Consider the following 17,846-nt stretch of genomic DNA (forward strand, 5'->3'; position numbering starts at 1 on the left):
TTCAGTTCTTTTTACAAAAAGAGGTAGATAGGCTGCAAAGTTTGGGGCCTAGTTTGGGCCTATACCTTTCTCCAGCCTGCTACAAGGTTTTTTAGGCACTGCTATTGTATATATTTTTACCGTGGGACTCCCGCCTCGACGAAGGGGAATGATTCAGGCATGTGAATCTATGAAAGATACCCCAATACTGGATAAACAGTGGTATTCATCACAATCATACAGTGCAAGACATACAATTGTACCGTAGGACACCATATACATTTAAAAGGTAAAAGAACCGTGCCAGCAAAGTAGTCCCTTGTGGGCGTCTGTGCATTGTGCTGTGGGCGTGGGCTGGGGGCGTGACTAACGCTGGGGGCGTATGGTACGGCCATCACATCGTGGGCTGTGGGCGTGTGCTGGGGACGTGACAAACGCTGGGGGCGTGTCCGCCCTTTATGCCATGCGAGTAGTACATACAAGCGCCAATTACTTTGCTGCACAGCATCAAGGGGCACGCTGAGGGTGTGACAAACGCTGGGGGCGTGTTTCCGGCCTTCATGCCATGTGAACGCAATTGTGCCGCATCAAGGGGCACGCTGGGGGCGTGAGAAATGCTGGGGGGGTGTGCTACGTTCCGCAATTCATGGCAAGTGGGTCGTACATTAATCAGAAGATCGTCTGCTGTGGCTGTGTGCTGGGGGCATGACAAACGCGTTCAGCTGGAGGCCTGGTAAGTAACATTACTGCAGCCTCTCCTGCGCGCTGTTACTGAACTCTCTCATTCAACGAAATTAGACGCGCCTGCTACCATCAACCAGGGCTCTAGCCGGGCTCAGGCGGCAGATCAGTACACTACTTACACGCGCCTGATAACATCAACCAGGGCTGCAGCTGGGCCTCAAGCGGGGGAACACGCGCCTGCTAACATCAAACAGGCCTACATCTGGGCCTCAAGCCGGGGAACACGCAAATGAGCGTGTCTGCGGGGACAATTACTGCAGCCTCTCCTACTCACCGTCACTGAACTCTCTCATTAAACGGATTTACCCGCGGCTGATAACTCTCTCATTCAACGACATTACACGCGCCTGCTAACATCAACCAGGGCTGTAGCCAGGCTCAGGCGGCGGATCACTACACCAATTACACGCGCCTGCTAACATCAACCAGGGCTGCAGCTGGCCCTTCTCCAGCCCTATTCTAATGAAACAAAAAATGTTGTCTACCGCGAGATTTTAAAATAAATTGCCATTGCCAAATACCCGGACAACATCGGAACGGGCTGCTAGTTTGGATATAAAGATAGAGATATAGTTGATAAATATTGGCATAATTGGTACATCTACGGTTACAGTAATGTACTTAATCTAACCTAAGGTACATAAATTAAATATATGTATATACCTTGGCAGCGAAAGTAGCTTCGATGTGTTTGGTTAAAACGATATAATGTGATGAAGCCCAGATATAAGAGTTTCTGGAAAAAGGAGATAACCTATCCTTGAGCGTGAAACCAAATAATAGTATATTAGAGGAGACATAGAGATTCTAGGGTATTAAAGTCAGACAAAAGGCTGGGCAAAACTTCAAGACAAAGCTTACCCCGAAAGCAACAGTCTGCGTATTGATAAAGAGTTCCGTATCGCGCCAGTCGACTACGGGTTGGAAAGATAATGGATACCATCATAGACGGAATTGCATTGCAGCCGATGGTATTGAACTGCAATCCGTCGCGTGCCAAAAATGAAGAGAGGTGGCAACAGAGAAAATGGACTTGCCGGCTGTGCCGTAAATTTACTGATGTATGATAATGAAAAGAGGACTGGGTAGGGAATGAATGAAAGCAGGGATATCACTAAAGATCCTGTTTAGGAACACTGACATTTGTGTGGCAATACTTAGTGTGCAGGCATAGGGGGAAAAAACTAAAAAGTGAATAAAAAGCAAAAAGAGGACAAGGCTGATTGTAAAAATAGAAAAGTTGAACAAGGAGGAAAAGTGGTGTATCTGAAAGTAATAAACGGTAAATAGGGGATATGTTCCCAATAACTACGAGGCACAGAAAACAAGAAAGATGACACATTATGAATGAATCGTAAGTCATCATGGATTAGATTCCGAACTAGAACGATTCGTGGTATTGAAATAGAGATAGGAGTGATGGAAATCTTAGATAAAACACACGTAAGCGCCATCTTGTAGATGGTAGCACTAATATTGGGATAGAACTAGTAGAGATCTTTAATGGAAAAACCATAAGCGCCATATTTCAGATGGTTATACGTGGTATGATGATTCCTGTAGTTGGATTATATGATGGATTCAAGTAAATACAATACTTTATAAATTTGATTAATCCATATTGCACGTATGTGAGGCTGTCAGTAATAATACTGTCAGCAGATACCCAGCCAAAAAATAGGGATAGTTTACATATGCTCAATTCCAGTGAGTAGGTATAGTAGATAGGAGGAACCATCTAAAATATGTAAGGAAAAAGGTAATTATTACCATAAATGTATGACATACATAGCCATCCTATACAGGTATATAAATAGAGGGCACTATCTCAAAATGTATAAGGAGAAAAAGAATTGTCACTTTCAATGTAAGGCACGCATGTCCATTCTGTAAAAATGAATACATAAACATAAACAAAGATTAATGTGCAGTATATATATTTGTACAATAGAACATATATTGCTATACAGTATAGCTAGTCATTAACCAGAATTAAACAATCTTAACCATTTGCGGCCGCAATGGTGACTGTACACTATTCAATCAGATAATAACCTGATCCCAGGGTATTTCTGCATTAAGGCCAGTCTTTACAGTGTCTAGACAAAAGATATAGTACACTTCTCGTTTCTTTCTGATTTTCTCTGTACAAATGCCTGGCTGGGGAGTAATTTTTTCTAAAACAAACCATTTTATGTCATCTGCAGAATGGTTATGTTCAACACAGTGCGATACCATAGGAGAGGTGAGCTTCTTAGTTCTAATAGCAGATCTATGCTCAGTTAGTCGTACATTTAGGGTCCTAGATGTTTCACCTACGTAACCTTTATTGCATGGACACATGAGTAAATTTATGATATTTTTGGATTTACAATTGGTGAACCCTCTACTTACAATAGTCTGTCCATTATAACAAACTTGTTTAGTCTCAATGGACAGTGGGCATATTTTGCAAGTTCCACATCTAAAGTTACCATCAACTCAGGTTGTTGCCTGCAATACTTTGCTGTATTGGTTCTTTTATTTGAATAGGCATACGAGATATTACGATAATATCTTTGATGTTCTGTTATTGTGATACGCAAACATAGGTCTTGGAATTACCTCACGATGGGATCTGTTAACATTCAATAGGTGACAATTAGAACAAATAATCTGGCGAATCTGTTCATTTAGAATTGAATGTCTAGTCACAAAGACAAGATTTCTGTTTTGTTTTTTATTTGTCCCTTGTAGTAAGTGCTGGCGGTCATAAAACTTGGCACGTTTGTATGCCTCTCTAACAACACGATGGGGATAGCCTCTATGAAGTCTTTTAATTTTGTGCAATCGCGCCAAAGGCGCAAGAATTGCCCAAAAGGAATGCTATTCTTTTGTTTCATAGGATGAAAACTATCATGATGTAATATAGTATTGCGTGCTGTGGGTTTTGTATAGAGGTCTACATATATCTGGCCGCATTCGTGTTTGATGGTTAAATCCCAAAACTCGATCTGCAAATTACAATGCGAGGTAAATTGCAGATTGGGATCACAAAGGTTAGGCAACATCATGAACTCTTTCAAGGTGTCCTCATTGTCGTCCCATATAAAGACGACATCGTCTATATATCGCGACCAATTTAGGGAAGATTAAAAAAAATTGTGCTATTTCATTGAAAACAAATTTCTCCTCAAAATGCACAATACTTAAACAGTCGATGAAAAATTTGCAGTTACAGTCAACGTTGTATGTATCAATAAACCATTTGATGGCACTAAGTGCTCTATCGTATGGTATGTTAGACTATAAACTCTCAACATCTAGTGTGACAAGCCACTGTCTGTTCTGATTATATGGTATCCCTTTCATCATGTTAATCACCTGGCAAGTATCTTTTATGTATCCAGGGACATTATGAATGTAGGGGCGTAGGATAGCATCTAGATATTTAGAGATGGGTTCAGTGACCGAGCCAATGGTTGAAACAATCAGCCTGAAAGGAGGATTATTTACATCCTTGTGAACCTTGGGTGTTCCATATAGATAGGCTAATTTGGGATTGTCTATATTAAGGTAGTTGAACTCCTTTTCACATATTATTCCATTCTGAAAGGCTTTAGAGGTAAGTCGCAATATCTCTGATTTGATTTTTTGTGTGAGGTTAATTCCTATTTTGGAGTAAAATATTGTATCCATCAACATTTCCTCAATTTTGTCAATATATATGATGGTATCGAGGATGGCAATTCTGCCACCTTTATCATAACTTTTTATCTGAGGCATCTCTGCGTTTAATAAGTGCCTCATATTCCTCACTGGAAATGTTATAAGGTGTCTTGGGTACATATTTGGTTGCAATTGAGAGTTTATTATACACAACTTGCTCAAATATTTTTACTTCAGGAGCAACTTGTTCAATGGTTGGCGTAAATGTGGATTTTAATGCCAAACCCGATTTATTTGTGTCTTGGGCAACATACTCCTTTTCCTCAAAGAAAAATGTAAGACGAATTTTGCGAAAGAAAGCCATCAGAACGTTAAATAGCTCGAATTTCTTCAGTCCTGAATGTGGTACAAAGGATAATCCTTTTGACAATAAAGAGAGAGTAGCAATATTTAAAGATGAGACACTTAAATTAAAAATAGGGATCTCTTTTATTGTCTCCAATATCGTGCATTCCTGGTTTCCAGGTATTGATTCTGGTTTGCTTGTGGAGGGCCCCGATATTGTGGCAAGATTTTTAATTATGCACTGTATATATATATATATATATATATATATATGAAAGGGTGTTTCACTGGAGTAATAATGTATTATACACAGAATGATTTTTTTATATTTGTGGTCAACTAGCAAGCTGTTCCAGGTCTTTATAAATGTAATAATATATGCCCCCTGCGTATATTACAGTAATAGTTATGTCCTGTTTTATTTAGTTTTCAGTACAATAAGATGGTGACCTTATGAAGGCGATAACGCCGAAACGCGCTTAGTCCTACCTACTGCTTGCCTCCACCAACTTGTCTAAGTTTTGTTTGTATTGTCCTTTATTTTTTGTACAATGAATGTCTAAAGGAATATTAATGTTTGATAAAAATCTTTGAATCATGATATATATTATGTCATTTACACAGAAAGTTAAAACACAGAAAATATTGAAAATATAAATTCCAAATAAAAGAATATAAGTTTTTTTGAATATATTGGCCTTATATTCTTAGTTGTATGTTATAATCTGGGTTAATCATGTGGCGTGGCATATTTAAACTTCTCTAGACCTGTATCTGCTTCTGTCAACAGTGTGACTGACTCAGCTATATACCTTTACCTATAATGTTCTTTTCCCTATGTCTATTAGATATATAGGGGTCCCCTTCTTCCAAATCACAGGATTTTGGAAGTGCCGGGAGAATATGAGCTGCTGCGTTCTCTGCAAGCGTCGGGTACTGGACTTAGGCACCTAAATAGAGAGAGTTGCCGTAGTCCAGTCTAGATAAAATTGTAGCCTGAATAATGGTCTGTTGAATTTTCAGATCAAAGAAGCCAAGTAGAGGTTTTAAACCTCTCAGGAGCCCAAAACAGGCGCCTGCTACTGATTTTGATTGAGTATCAAAGGAGAGACCGCTGTCGATCCAAACACCGAGATTCTTAACGCCCTCTTTAGGCGAGGGTGCAGGTTTTAATCTATCTGGCCAATATTGCTCAGACCACATATCATGGTCCATCCCAAACAGCAAAATTTCCGACCTACTGGCATTCAGCTGTAGATAGTTTGACGCCATCCAGTCCTCAATTGCCAGCAAGTCTTCCTTAAATTTCAAAAGGTTGTGGTTAAACTTCTTTGAGAAAGCAAGAACCAACTGGGTGTCGTCGGCGTACGACACCAACGACAACCCTCTGCTTTTAGCCAACACTGCTAGGGGTTGAACATATATTTTAAAAAGTAAGGGGCTCAAAATCGAGCCTTGTGGCACCCCCTGTTGCAGGGCATACTCCCAAAAGCGGAAAGAAGGGACCAGGACGTGGAAGGATCTGCCCTCCAGAAAAGAACGCAGCCAAGCCAAGATCAAGCCTAATTCCAATTTCCTGAAGGTGATTTAAAAGTATCACGTGGGAAACGCAATACATTGAGACAGGAGAGAAGGAGAGACATAAAATAGAGGGAGGATGCGGGAGGAGAGGACAGGAGAGACGAAAGGAAGTGGAAAAATGTGGTTCAACAATATAATAGAAAAATATCAACAATTACACATTACATCAAGCAATCAGCAATACATTGGGAGAGGAGAGAAAGGAGAGAGAAAAGTAGTGGGGGGTAGGGGAGGTGAGAAAGTGATGATAAGGGAAGAGACAATAAGGAGAGACGAAAAGAAGTCTGTCTAGAGACCGACTGGGTAGGTGACGACCAAGGAGGGAATCCACGGCCATCTCCTATATAGCTAAACCAGGTAGCTTCATCGGGCGCCAGACACAATAGTTCAGTCTCAATACATTGAGAGGGGAGAGAAGGAGAGACATAAAATAGAGGGAGGATGCGGGAGGAGGGGACAGGAGAGACGAAAAGAAGCGGAACAATGTGGTTCAACAATATAACAGAAAAAGATAAACAATTACAGATTACATCAAACAATCAGCAATGTATTGGGAGAGGAGAGAGTAAAGTAGTGGGGGGTAGGGGAGGTGAGAAAGTGATGATAAGGGAAGAGACAATAAGGAGAGACGAAAAGAAGTCTGTCTAGAGACCAACTGGGTAGGTGACGACCAAGGAGGGAATCCACGGCCCATCTCCCCTATAGCTAAACCAGGTAGCTCCATCGGGCGTCAGACAAAATAGTTCAGTCTCAATACATTGAGAGAGGAGAGGAGGAGAGACATAAAATAGAGGGAGGATGCGGGAGGAGAGGACAAGCAGATGGTACGGACGCAGTGGTTAGGGATAGATTAACCAAATCCCTGCTCACTGGCGCAATAAGAGTATGAAACTGACGAAAGTGGGCAGGTGTCAAAGGGTCGGCAGGAGAGCCTGATTTAATTTTCAGGCAGAGGGACTGAAAATCAGAGAGAGGCAGTAAGGGAAAAGAAGAGAGAACACTGACCCCAGTGGATTCAGTGTTCCCGTGCCCTTCCATGAGATACGTGGTGCCAGTGGCCGGAGGGAGACTCTTATATATATCTTCTCTAACTTGTTCAAAAATTATCGGGCCAGGTCATTACACTGAAGATTTGAGGTGATAGGAGAGTCCACCTTCAACCAAGAGCTCTTCATGACCTTAAGCAGGGTGAAGATAAGTCCTAGAGGGGTTATTGCTCGCCGAAATGTTGGCGCTATAAACTCTGCTCTGGCTATTTTTTGCCTCCGCATCATAGGCGCGCCTCCAGGCACGCTCCAGTTGTTTGCAGTGTTTTTTTTAGCTTTAATCAGCAAGTCACTGAACCAAAGATTAGATTGCACTCTTTTTTTTTACACTCAATTTGGCAGGGATGCAGCTGTCTAAGGCTAGCATCAGACCCTTTTGGAATTGCAAATTTGCATCCTCAATGTCTGATGGTAACTGGGGCTTATGGTTTAACAGTACATCCAAGAAATAATTAGTATCTAGCTTGTGCCAGGGACGTTTTAAGACTGGTACGGGACAATTCAAAACTGGTTTTCCTTGCCACTGCAGGGAGAAAGAGATGAGAAAATGGTCTGTCCAGGCCATAGAGATCGATGACACAACCTTTAAGGAACCCAAGTTGGAAAATATAGGGTCCAACAAGTGACCTGCAGCATGTGTGCTCTTGGGAACACATTGTACCAGCTGACGGGCCTCTAAATCTGCCAGAAAATTGGCAATCTCCGGTTTATCAACCTTATCAAAATGTAGATTAAGGCCGCCTAAGATTGTAAAATTTGCCGCTTTACTCGCAAAAAGAGTAACTTTATTCAGCAATTCTTCTCTGAATAGTTTAGACGGCCCTGGAGGACGATAGATAAGAAGGCCAGTTACAGTAAGGTTGTGATTTAGCGTTATTTTAAAAGGGCGCTTTCGCAATCTGTGACATCCTCCTTAATAAAACTGCAATGATATGACTCCTTAAAAATTACTGCAATGCCGGCCCCTCTTCTTGATCTATTAACTTGAGTCATGATGAAACCTTGGGGAGAGCTAGCCAGGACTCCGCAACAGAGTCCTGCGTAAGCCACGTCTCCGTTAAGAATAGTACATCTGGAGTCTCATCCATTAATAGGTCAAAGATCTCACAGTGGTGCTTCACAAGCGACCGACAATTGAGACTAAGAAACTTAAACTCAGTCAGATCAGAAGGGAATGGATCTGACTCTTCTATTTGAAGTTGGAAAGGCCAATGCTGGCACTTCAAAGAAACAGCCTTTGACCTGAGTCAAAATAGGGCATTTTATGTCCATCGACAAAAGTTTGCTTCGAGAATACCTGATTGGGGCAGCTGTAAGTAGGGCAGGGGGTCTGGGATCTGGAGGTGGCCCGGCGCGGACGGGCTTGCCTTAGGCGCATCCGCTGAGCGCATCCACTGCATGGTTGTAGCAGCGCCTCCATATGTAGTGTCAGGGGTATGAGAACTAGCCCACTGACCAACACTACCCCCCAAATGGACCGGCTCCCGTGATCACGGAGCGTACCACAAGCTTTGCCCCCCACACAACAGCCTTCAAGAAATACAAGCAGGAGAGGTAAATTCAATCACTGGGGCAGATTTAAAATATTTAAACAATTTAGGCAGATTAAAAAAAGTCAATGAGGACGGAGATACTTTTTTTAAAACGACGATTAAATGTGCAAAAACGCTGTGACTATTAACAGGCAATAGATTGTGCAAAAACGCTAGGGTTTCTCTCCCAGGTCACGCCTCAGGAGTCTATGGTGACCATGAAATGCCCAATTGCAGCATCCAAAAAAACCTACATAAAATTCTCCAAATCAGAATAATCACACTACCCTTAATCAATGTGAACTATAATTTTCCAGAAACTACGTAATCACAAAGTCTATATAATCAGAAAATCCTCTCTTCAATTTCTAATAGATAAAGTCAATGTCTACTACGATTAAAGCAACTCTGGTTTTGTAATTCACGTACAACACAGCGGAATCTTATTGCTCACAATAAAAAAATTATTTTTTTAAGCCCTGATTAATGTATAGCACATTTCATGACCACTGCTGCCTGTATTTGTCGAGGCAGAAAACACACAAGCACATTTTCCAAGCTCCCCAGATGCCTAGTTTCTAGTAGAGGAAAGCAATCCAAGGTGCTTAGTCATGATCTACAAAATCCCGCACCAGTTTGCTGCCAAACTTCATAACCCTCACACACAGTAATGTTTTCTTCCCTTTTGTTGTTAACCATTTTATGCTTACCAAAAGTAAGCAAAGGGAGTTATGCTTTTTCAACCAGTATCTCTTATTATAGATGTAAGCTACTATTTAAAAAAAAAAAATGTCAGAGTTTTATATAGCGCAAACTTAACCCGAATCGGTTATCAGAGCACTTAACATAGCACCAGTTGCATTATGAGGACACATTCATTTTTTGTTAGGCACGGGGAGATTACGTGATTTGCCCGGAATCACAGGATGTTCAGAGTCATTGCCGAGACTTCCCCAGATTCAAAGTAGATTCAAGGTCGACTGCCCGAGTCGTTAGGCCAACTCATCTCCCCAATGACCCCCGGCCTTCTAATGCAATCCGCAAACTGCATTTTGGTCTCAGTGTTTTGATTAATTCATGCATTCTTCCAATACAGATGTTAGACCTAGAATTGCAGTGCATTCAGGGACTAGTTGGTTCCCCTCTGTATCCCTACTTCCTTTTCTCCCTGTCTTTCAACCCCCCTCTTTTTAACTCCAATCCCTTTATCACCCACAACATAATTATTTTTGTATCCCTCATCGCCTCACTATTTTTTCACCGACTGCCAAGCTAACAGTAGCAGCTGTATTAAAATACTGTGTTCCCCATTTTAAGATGATTGATCGCGCATGCACACGCTGCAGCCATCTTTAAATGGTTCCGTTTTATTTTCACAAATTCCATTCAGACTTGACCACGGTGGATGTGCCTTGAATACAAATGCTTCTCTCTTGTTGTCTATTTGTTATCACTTAGAACCCCTCAGTGAAAAACATCCTGTTTATACACATCTATAATTCTTATGTTTCTTTAACATCCCTTCAGACATAAGCATGAAAGCAGTCGCTGCAAGCATGGCTCAAAGGTGGGGGGCGGTAACTAGAGGAGGGGTTTATTTAAAAAAATTAAACTTACCTTTCCGCCGGCAAGGTCCCGCTTCTTCACTGCTCCTGCTCTCCTGCCTCCAGCGGGAACAGGAAGCAAGCAGCGACGCTACCCAGCAAGCTGCTTAGGGGGAGGCCATGTTCTTGAGAAGGGCAGAGTGCGCATGACTGGTTTGGGCTGCACCAGAAGGCCGACCAAACAGTCTTTGCGCACTCAGGAGTGGGTACACCACTCCTCCCCGGCCCTGGTTGCAGAGCAGGTCCGCCCGCAACCAAAGATAAAATGGTAATGACTGGAAGTTATTACCATTTTATGTTCCTGCGTCTTGCACTGCGAGAAAGCAGTGGGGGCAACGCTCCTGTGCCCTAGTGGGGGCGCCGCCCCTACATGAAACCCTGTCAAAACAAACAGATCACTATTAAATTAAGCATGTCGCCCTTATTTGGACATGCACACGTGAAAATGTAACTTTTTCACCCACATATTTAGTGAAAACGTGTTACAGCCAAATAGTAAAATGGAGATGATTGAGCTGGAGATGATTGCGCTACATGTGGCATGCTGTTCATTTGCTTGATAGTGACTGATGAGGGATCACTAGGTTTGTTGTAAGTAAACAGAATGAACCAATGCAGTGCGCCAATTCAGGACAAGTGCTGTTGCGGATTGGGCTTACGATGCCGGTGCTCAACTGTTATTCATTAGCGCCTGTGGCTCACTGACACTGGCATCTATGACTAGTGATGCGAACCAGTGAACCAACAGCTAAAAAAATAAGGCTATGCAAAAACCTGTACTCACTACACCTTGGTCTTTAATAAGGACTGTAGACCAAAAGATCTGTTAGAAACTGGAGGAACGGAAGAAGCATGATGAGAAGGGCATTAAAGAGGGGATTGCAAATTGGCTTTGAAGACTGAAAGAGCAATGGGGTTGTAGTGTGTGTTTACTTTCAATGTGGTTACAGAGTCACGGCGTTCTTATTTGCTTATCATAGAGTTCTTGTGAGTCTGAAGGTTCCACTGTTGTCCAGTAGGGCAGTCGACTTAGAGTTTCTGACCGGGTTGACAGCTGACCTTTTCAGCTCCTCATAGCTCTCACTTCAAGGGCTTAAATGCATTTTATCTGGATTGTCCTATTAAACTAATTTCCATCACAACTACTATGCTTTCTGTCTCATTGGATTACGTCAATTGGCAGAGGAGAGGGCTGGCAGAAGGAGGGAAAGAAGACCTAAGCAGGCGCTCTCATGTTTTCCAGTTCCATGTGTGAGTAGATCATCCAGGTTTTTACCTTTGATTTCGGGGATCTGTAGTGATATTTATCTCATTATAAAACCAGGACTACAAGTCTCAGAAAGCAACAAAAAAAACGCTTGACTGGATTAGCTACCTACTCATGCATGGACATGGAAAACCTGAGTGCCCTGCTCGAGGGGTCACTGTTAATCGAAGTGATGCGGACAATTTTGAAACTAAAGAGCTGGACAGGGGGGGGGCAGCAAAATTCGGGAGAGAAAGAATAGCTGGGATCAAAGAAGAGCCTCTGGGATTATAGAAGACCCTAAAAAGACAGAGATGAAGGTTCCATAGAGAAAGAAGAATTGAGCGAAGAGGGGGGGGGTATGAAAAGGAAAGGAGAGCCGAGATGAAGAAGGGAACAAGTACACGGGATGAAATTGGAAATGGGGAGCCGGTATGAAGAAGGGAAAGAGTAGACGGGATGGAATGGAGAGCAGTGATGAAGGATACCAATTGAGTTTGAAGAGCCAGTTTTTTAAGCTGATCATACTGTTATGTTATTTTTCACCCTCTTAGGAACTCTTTCAATGTATTTCCTCGATTTGTTTATCTAAATCTCCCCATTAGCTTGTTCCAGAATGTTGGCATATATGACTCCCATTGATGGTCTCCATTTCACCACTCAATCATCAATCTTTTTGGTCCTGCAAAGTCGATTGGTATAATTATACTAGAACAATGATGAGACAGAGTAGTCCGAATTATGAAACGATATATTTTAAAAACATCAGTTGAAGAAAATTTCGAGCGACAGTATAAGGCTACAAAAAAAAACGCGAGCAATAGCTAATATACGTAATATCAACATGAAATCGTAAAAGCCCATGATGAGCATAAAGGCAACAAAAATCCGTCTGAAATGTCACTAAAGTGACAAAGATTCCTTAGCAAGTACTTCGTTATTAAGAAATTCATAACAAAACAATAGAACCAAACACAATTGGTAAAATAGCTTACGAATGGGCCATAAATCGCAGCTTCCCTATTGCTCTTACCTGGAGGGCTATCCCCGGAGCAGCGGACAGGCGGAGGCTGCCTTTCCCCCTTCGGGGGTTGGCGTGAGGGCAAGCCGCAGAGAAGGACACACCGCGGCCGCTCTGTCCAGGGACGAAATGAACTCCAACGGCAGCAGGCATTGGGTGTTCTCAGGCCACTCAGACGCTCTGTACTGTGACGTCACAGGCACGTTCTTGGCTCGTGGCGCCGCATGCCCGCATATTCTAATTGAAAATGACATTTTCTCGTACAATTCGGCCACCGATGAGTCAGCCGAGCGACCCACCATGCAAAAGAACAAAAGGGGGCGGTAACGGGAGTGAGTGGACGTTGTCTCCCCACTACTGTTTTTTACATCTACGCATCGCCTGCCAAGTGTCACACATCAGGCGTGACATTACCGCATTTCAGTGTGGTGTTCCCGCAACACCGCACTGAAATGCATTGTCGCGCAATTGTCAAATGTCAAATGCTTTTGTATACCGCACTTATCACCAAAAGAGGTCTCAAGGCGCTTTGCAGAGGTGAGGCATTGACCTACCAGAGTGGGCACTAACTGGCACTTGCCAGACAGCGCTGAAACTGGCTGGCTATGCCAGCCTGGTGCTAGCATGCGAGCCGGCACCTCTGACTCTGTGTGCCTTGCGCCCCTCCCGGGCCGCAGCAGATTTCACTTGCGGCTGCCAGGAGGCTCAGAAACCATTAAAAATCATTGTGCTCTGTGACAATGTTATAATCTTACTAGCTGACTTGGCTTGGCGCCGTGGGGGGATGTGACCTCACGCCCTAACAGGAAGGAAGTGGAGTGAGGTCCCGGTCAGAAACAGCGGGGCCGGGGACTCGAGGAGTTCTTGTGCTGTTTCATCGGACCCACCCGGCGCGGCGTCGGTCCCTGCCCTCTCTCAGTGAGTCTGAGGCTGTGGCAAATCATGGCAGTGATGGTGCGCGTGGTGGTAAATTCAAAGCAATGATGACACCCAGCTACCGCCGGACTCAACCTCACCGGACCCCGAGGCAGCCTCTGGAGCCTACTGTACAGCAGCTGCTGCGGTTCTGAGCATATGGGCACAGCGCACAGTCCGTGCATGTTTGCCGAGGGAATGCAGTGAGACTTTGGAGAGGCAAGGAGTCTGAGGGGTCAACGGCCCCGTAGACAGTCTGGCTTGCCTTGAAACTAAGTAAGTGTCTGAAGGGGCGTGCTGCTGAAGCCCTGTGGACTTAGTCTCCCCCGGGAATCGCTTTGGAACTTGTGACCCTACTTGTGACCCCACTCCTCACGGCCCCCGCTCCGCGGGAGCCGCTCGTGTTGCTTCTCATCGAGGGAGTACTGCTACCATCTGCCCATCGCTGCAGGACCTGGCCTTTCAGCGAAATATCTACACGGAGGCCACAGCGGGACTGCGAGGAACAGCGTGCAGTGCGGCTTGATCTGCCGCAGCTGGTCCTCTTCCCGCCTCCACCTTGCTCTTTAAAATCTGGGCTGGCCTTTCATACCTGTGTTTGCTGAAGGGGCGTGGTTACTCCCACCATATAGGGCAACCTTCACTTCCGGCCGCGGGACGCGTGCGGAGGCGCCCGGGCAAAGCCCGGGCAAAGGGCGGGCCCGTTTGTGCCCGTTCGTGACTGAGAGTGACTGGACTGGCCCCCCACTCTAAGCCCTGACTTTGTATAAATCATTAATTATATCCTGCTTCTGTATTGAATCTCTCCTTTTACATTACACTTATCTGTATGCTATACGTGCCTTCGTCTCCACGCACTGGGCCCAGCTAACACCACATCATGTCTACCCGAGGCCTACGGAGTAAAACGGCAGTGGGGGGGGACAAAGACAAAGAAAAACTATCAGGCCCAATAGATAGTTTTGTTATCAGGGAAAATTCGTTTATTGATCAAGAGATTATCCATATGGAACGTAGAGTCTCCCAAGAGCTTGCCCTGGCAAGGAAAAGATTGTCCTTGGGCCCTATTTCAGCTGCTCGAACCCCCGTTAACGTTAACGATAGAGCCCTTGTGCATGCCCAAGCTGAAATCCATAGCGTACCGAAAGAGGTGGACCTATCAGTTTCCCAACTCTTAACCGACTCTCAGCTAAGTCTTGCCCTCGAAAAATCCCCGGATTTAAATCTAAATTTATCGGTAGGCAACAATGTTAGTGGGCAATCTACGGGTAGGAGGGAGGGCGCCATTCCAAAAAAGAAAAAAAGGATAAAAAAAAGGGCAATAGCAAGAATACTGAAAATACCGGAGTAACAACAAATGTACCTGATATTATCAGTGAGGAACCTGACCAAATAGCACTACTGGATCAAATTTTAGCTACCCCAGTGGTGCAGACAAAACCAAAGACCCCTGTAGACACAGAGAATAATAAGGGAGTTAACATCAAGAATCCCTCTACGCATCCCAATCAGGAAGAGCGACCAATTGGGGCTCGGTCTGCTCCTCTTACTAGAATACGAAATAGGGGTGAAGGAGACGTCAGACCCATTCTGAACCTACCGCCTGAGTCAGCCTCCTATGTGGTGATCATGACGGGGGTCCCAGAGTTGGCTGACCTCAAGGAGGAAGCAAGTTGGTCATTGAAAAACAAGGTCCAACATTGGTTAAACAGTAACAGACCGCCACCGCCAAACCGTGCAAGCAGGATCTTAACGGTCCGCAGGGTACCCTGGATAGGGAATGAAAGAAAAACAATCCGGGGCGATTGTATCGTGGTAAACTTTGAGGACCCACATACAGTTGACCACATCTGTTCTTGGAATACGCAAGGCGGAACGGAAGGCATCGAGACTAAATGCCTCTCCTTTTTCTATCCCCCCAGCTGGCGTTCTTGTTTTGACTATGATGCTTACGAGGGAAACTGGCGTAGAGTAGGCAGACGTGAATGGGGGGGTGATTGGGGGGACTGGGGTGGCAATTTTAACTTTAATTTTAACAGAGAGCGTCCCTTAAGAGATATCTGGAGAGGTATCCAGACTACCAACAGATATGATTGTTTAGAGATGGTAGACTGGCTGGGTCCGACCCCCGAGGGCAAGGATATGGATCTAGTAGCAACCCCTAGCCTTTCATGTCGCATATCAAACAAGCAGCTATGGGTAAGCCCACCAGAAAAAACCTTTAACGAGATGCCCAGTATAAGCAGCCCAATGTGTAGCCTGTTACCCGTTGAGATTATGGGGGACCATGATGTTGGACTAGTTCACACACCCAGCCCAGCCCGAACCTTTCAGCCTAGCATGCAAGATGTAGGAATATCACGACATGCCCAAAGGACTAGGTTGGGGCTATTATCATGGAACATAGCGGGCCTTTCGAACAAAGCAAAGGACCCAACTTTCCTGGAATTTGTAGACAATTTTGAAGTAATCTGCTTGCAGGAATGTTGGGAGAAAGTTGAGATACATCTAGTGGGTTACCGCACACACTTTTTAGCAGCACAACCTAACAACAGAGGAAGATGCTCCGGGGGGTTATGTACTTTTATCTCTAATAAAATTAATCTAACTACTAACTGCCTATCTAAAGGGGGCTCACAGTATTTTCAGGTCCTTTCCCTAAGGTCAGGTGAAAATCAGCCTATTTTTTTGCTAAATCTATATATCAAATTTCTTTATTTCGGCAAAAATGCCATAAAAGAGTCAAGCACAAAACATTACATTAATAAAAACAGTTTTAAACAATTATCGATATACATGTCTTAGCTAAATTAAGCACATCTTTTAGAATATACCAAATAACCTCCCTTTAAGAGGATCATCTGCTGGTTCAATTGTGGAAGTATACATCATTCATTTATAACTGTTGTCCCTTTTTTTTCCTTAAAAAAAAGATTGAATGTAAGAATCGGCTAACACTAAATATTATTACTTGGTTGGTGTTAGTTTTAAGTATTCTTAGAGCCTGGTTACATGAGCTCAAGCCTAACAGTAAGCATAGTGGTTTGATCCATCTTTTTCTGGGTATTGTATAAGCAGGACAGAAGAAAAACATATGGGCCTCGGTTTCAATCTGTTCACAGTCACACATGGCACATAATTCATCAGCTTCCAGGGATGGATCATTTGGCCTCCTTGACCATCGTGCTAGAGTTGTTTTGGTCAACAAATTGCCATACCTAAGTTTTAGAAAAAGGGTTTTGGCTAGAGGAGGTTCTATCTCATCGAGAAAAGTCTCGAATAACGGCTCATCCTTAAAGCTCAGAAAATTTGTTACCAGAGTTCCGGCAACCGAAACATTTGTTACCCTGTTTACCATGCAACTCCAAAATGCCCTTTTTAGAATTAATTTTGCGTTGGGCGGTAGAAGTTCCGGATTTTCCCAGAAATGAATTAAACCTATTTCAGTAAGCCAAGTTTTAACATGCTTTAGCCATGGGATAGTTAATGAATTGCCATATTCCATAATTTCCTTTAGGCCATCCCTATAGTCCTGCAGTTCGGGCACTCTCCATAGTCTAACCCATAGCATCAATGGGCGGATTATGGTATAATGGTCAGTTCTTTTGACGTTAAGATCCAATTCGAGAGGAACTAGCGGAGTACCTCTTGGGACCCTTACCAGACTCCTCATAAAATTGTTATCCAAAACGCGAAAAGAATCTTTTGACCCTGGCCCCCAGATTTCTGCGCCATACAGCGCTGTCGGTTGAACCTTGAATTTAAATAACTCGACTACTGGGGACACCGCTTTACTAGTGCTCAAACTTTGTTTTCTAAGGATTGGCTTTACATTCTGAATAAATGCTAGCTTACTCTTTTCCCTTTGGGCTCTCCAAGTGAGATTAGAATCTAAGGTAACACCCAAGTACGAAAAGTGCGAAACCGATTCTAGTTTAGTTCCATCCAAAGTTAAACATCCTTTGGCTTTTTTTTGTGGATTAAGGGACATACATTTGGTCTTGTTCCCATTTATCTCCAGGCCTTTCTTCCTGCAATAATTGCTAAAAGAATTAAGTAGTGCTTGGAGACCTCTTTTTGTTTGGGAAATCAAAATAGTGTCGTCAGCAAACAACAATGATGTCACCCTTTCGCCGTTCAATTTTGGTGAGTCATTTATACATCCCTCTAGATATTTAGGGATGT

The 17,846-nt window shown here is 43.5% G+C and overlaps 1 protein-coding gene across 1 annotated transcript in view; it reads right to left on the reverse strand.

The window, feature by feature from the left end:
- The window catches only part of LOC144827090 (uncharacterized), a 99,591-nt gene extending 86,701 nt beyond the window's left edge, over positions 1 to 12,890 (reverse strand). The window contains exon 1 of the mRNA XM_078685533.1: positions 12,759 to 12,890. The gene's annotated coding sequence lies outside the window, so the exon portion shown is untranslated. The remainder of the gene's footprint in view (positions 1 to 12,758) is intronic.
- Between the last annotated feature and the right edge of the window lie 4,956 nt (positions 12,891 to 17,846).

The sequence above is a fragment of the Lissotriton helveticus genome, chromosome 4_1, assembly GCF_964261635.1.
Source record: "Lissotriton helveticus chromosome 4_1, aLisHel1.1, whole genome shotgun sequence".
Classification (NCBI taxonomy): Eukaryota; Metazoa; Chordata; class Amphibia; order Caudata; family Salamandridae; genus Lissotriton; species Lissotriton helveticus.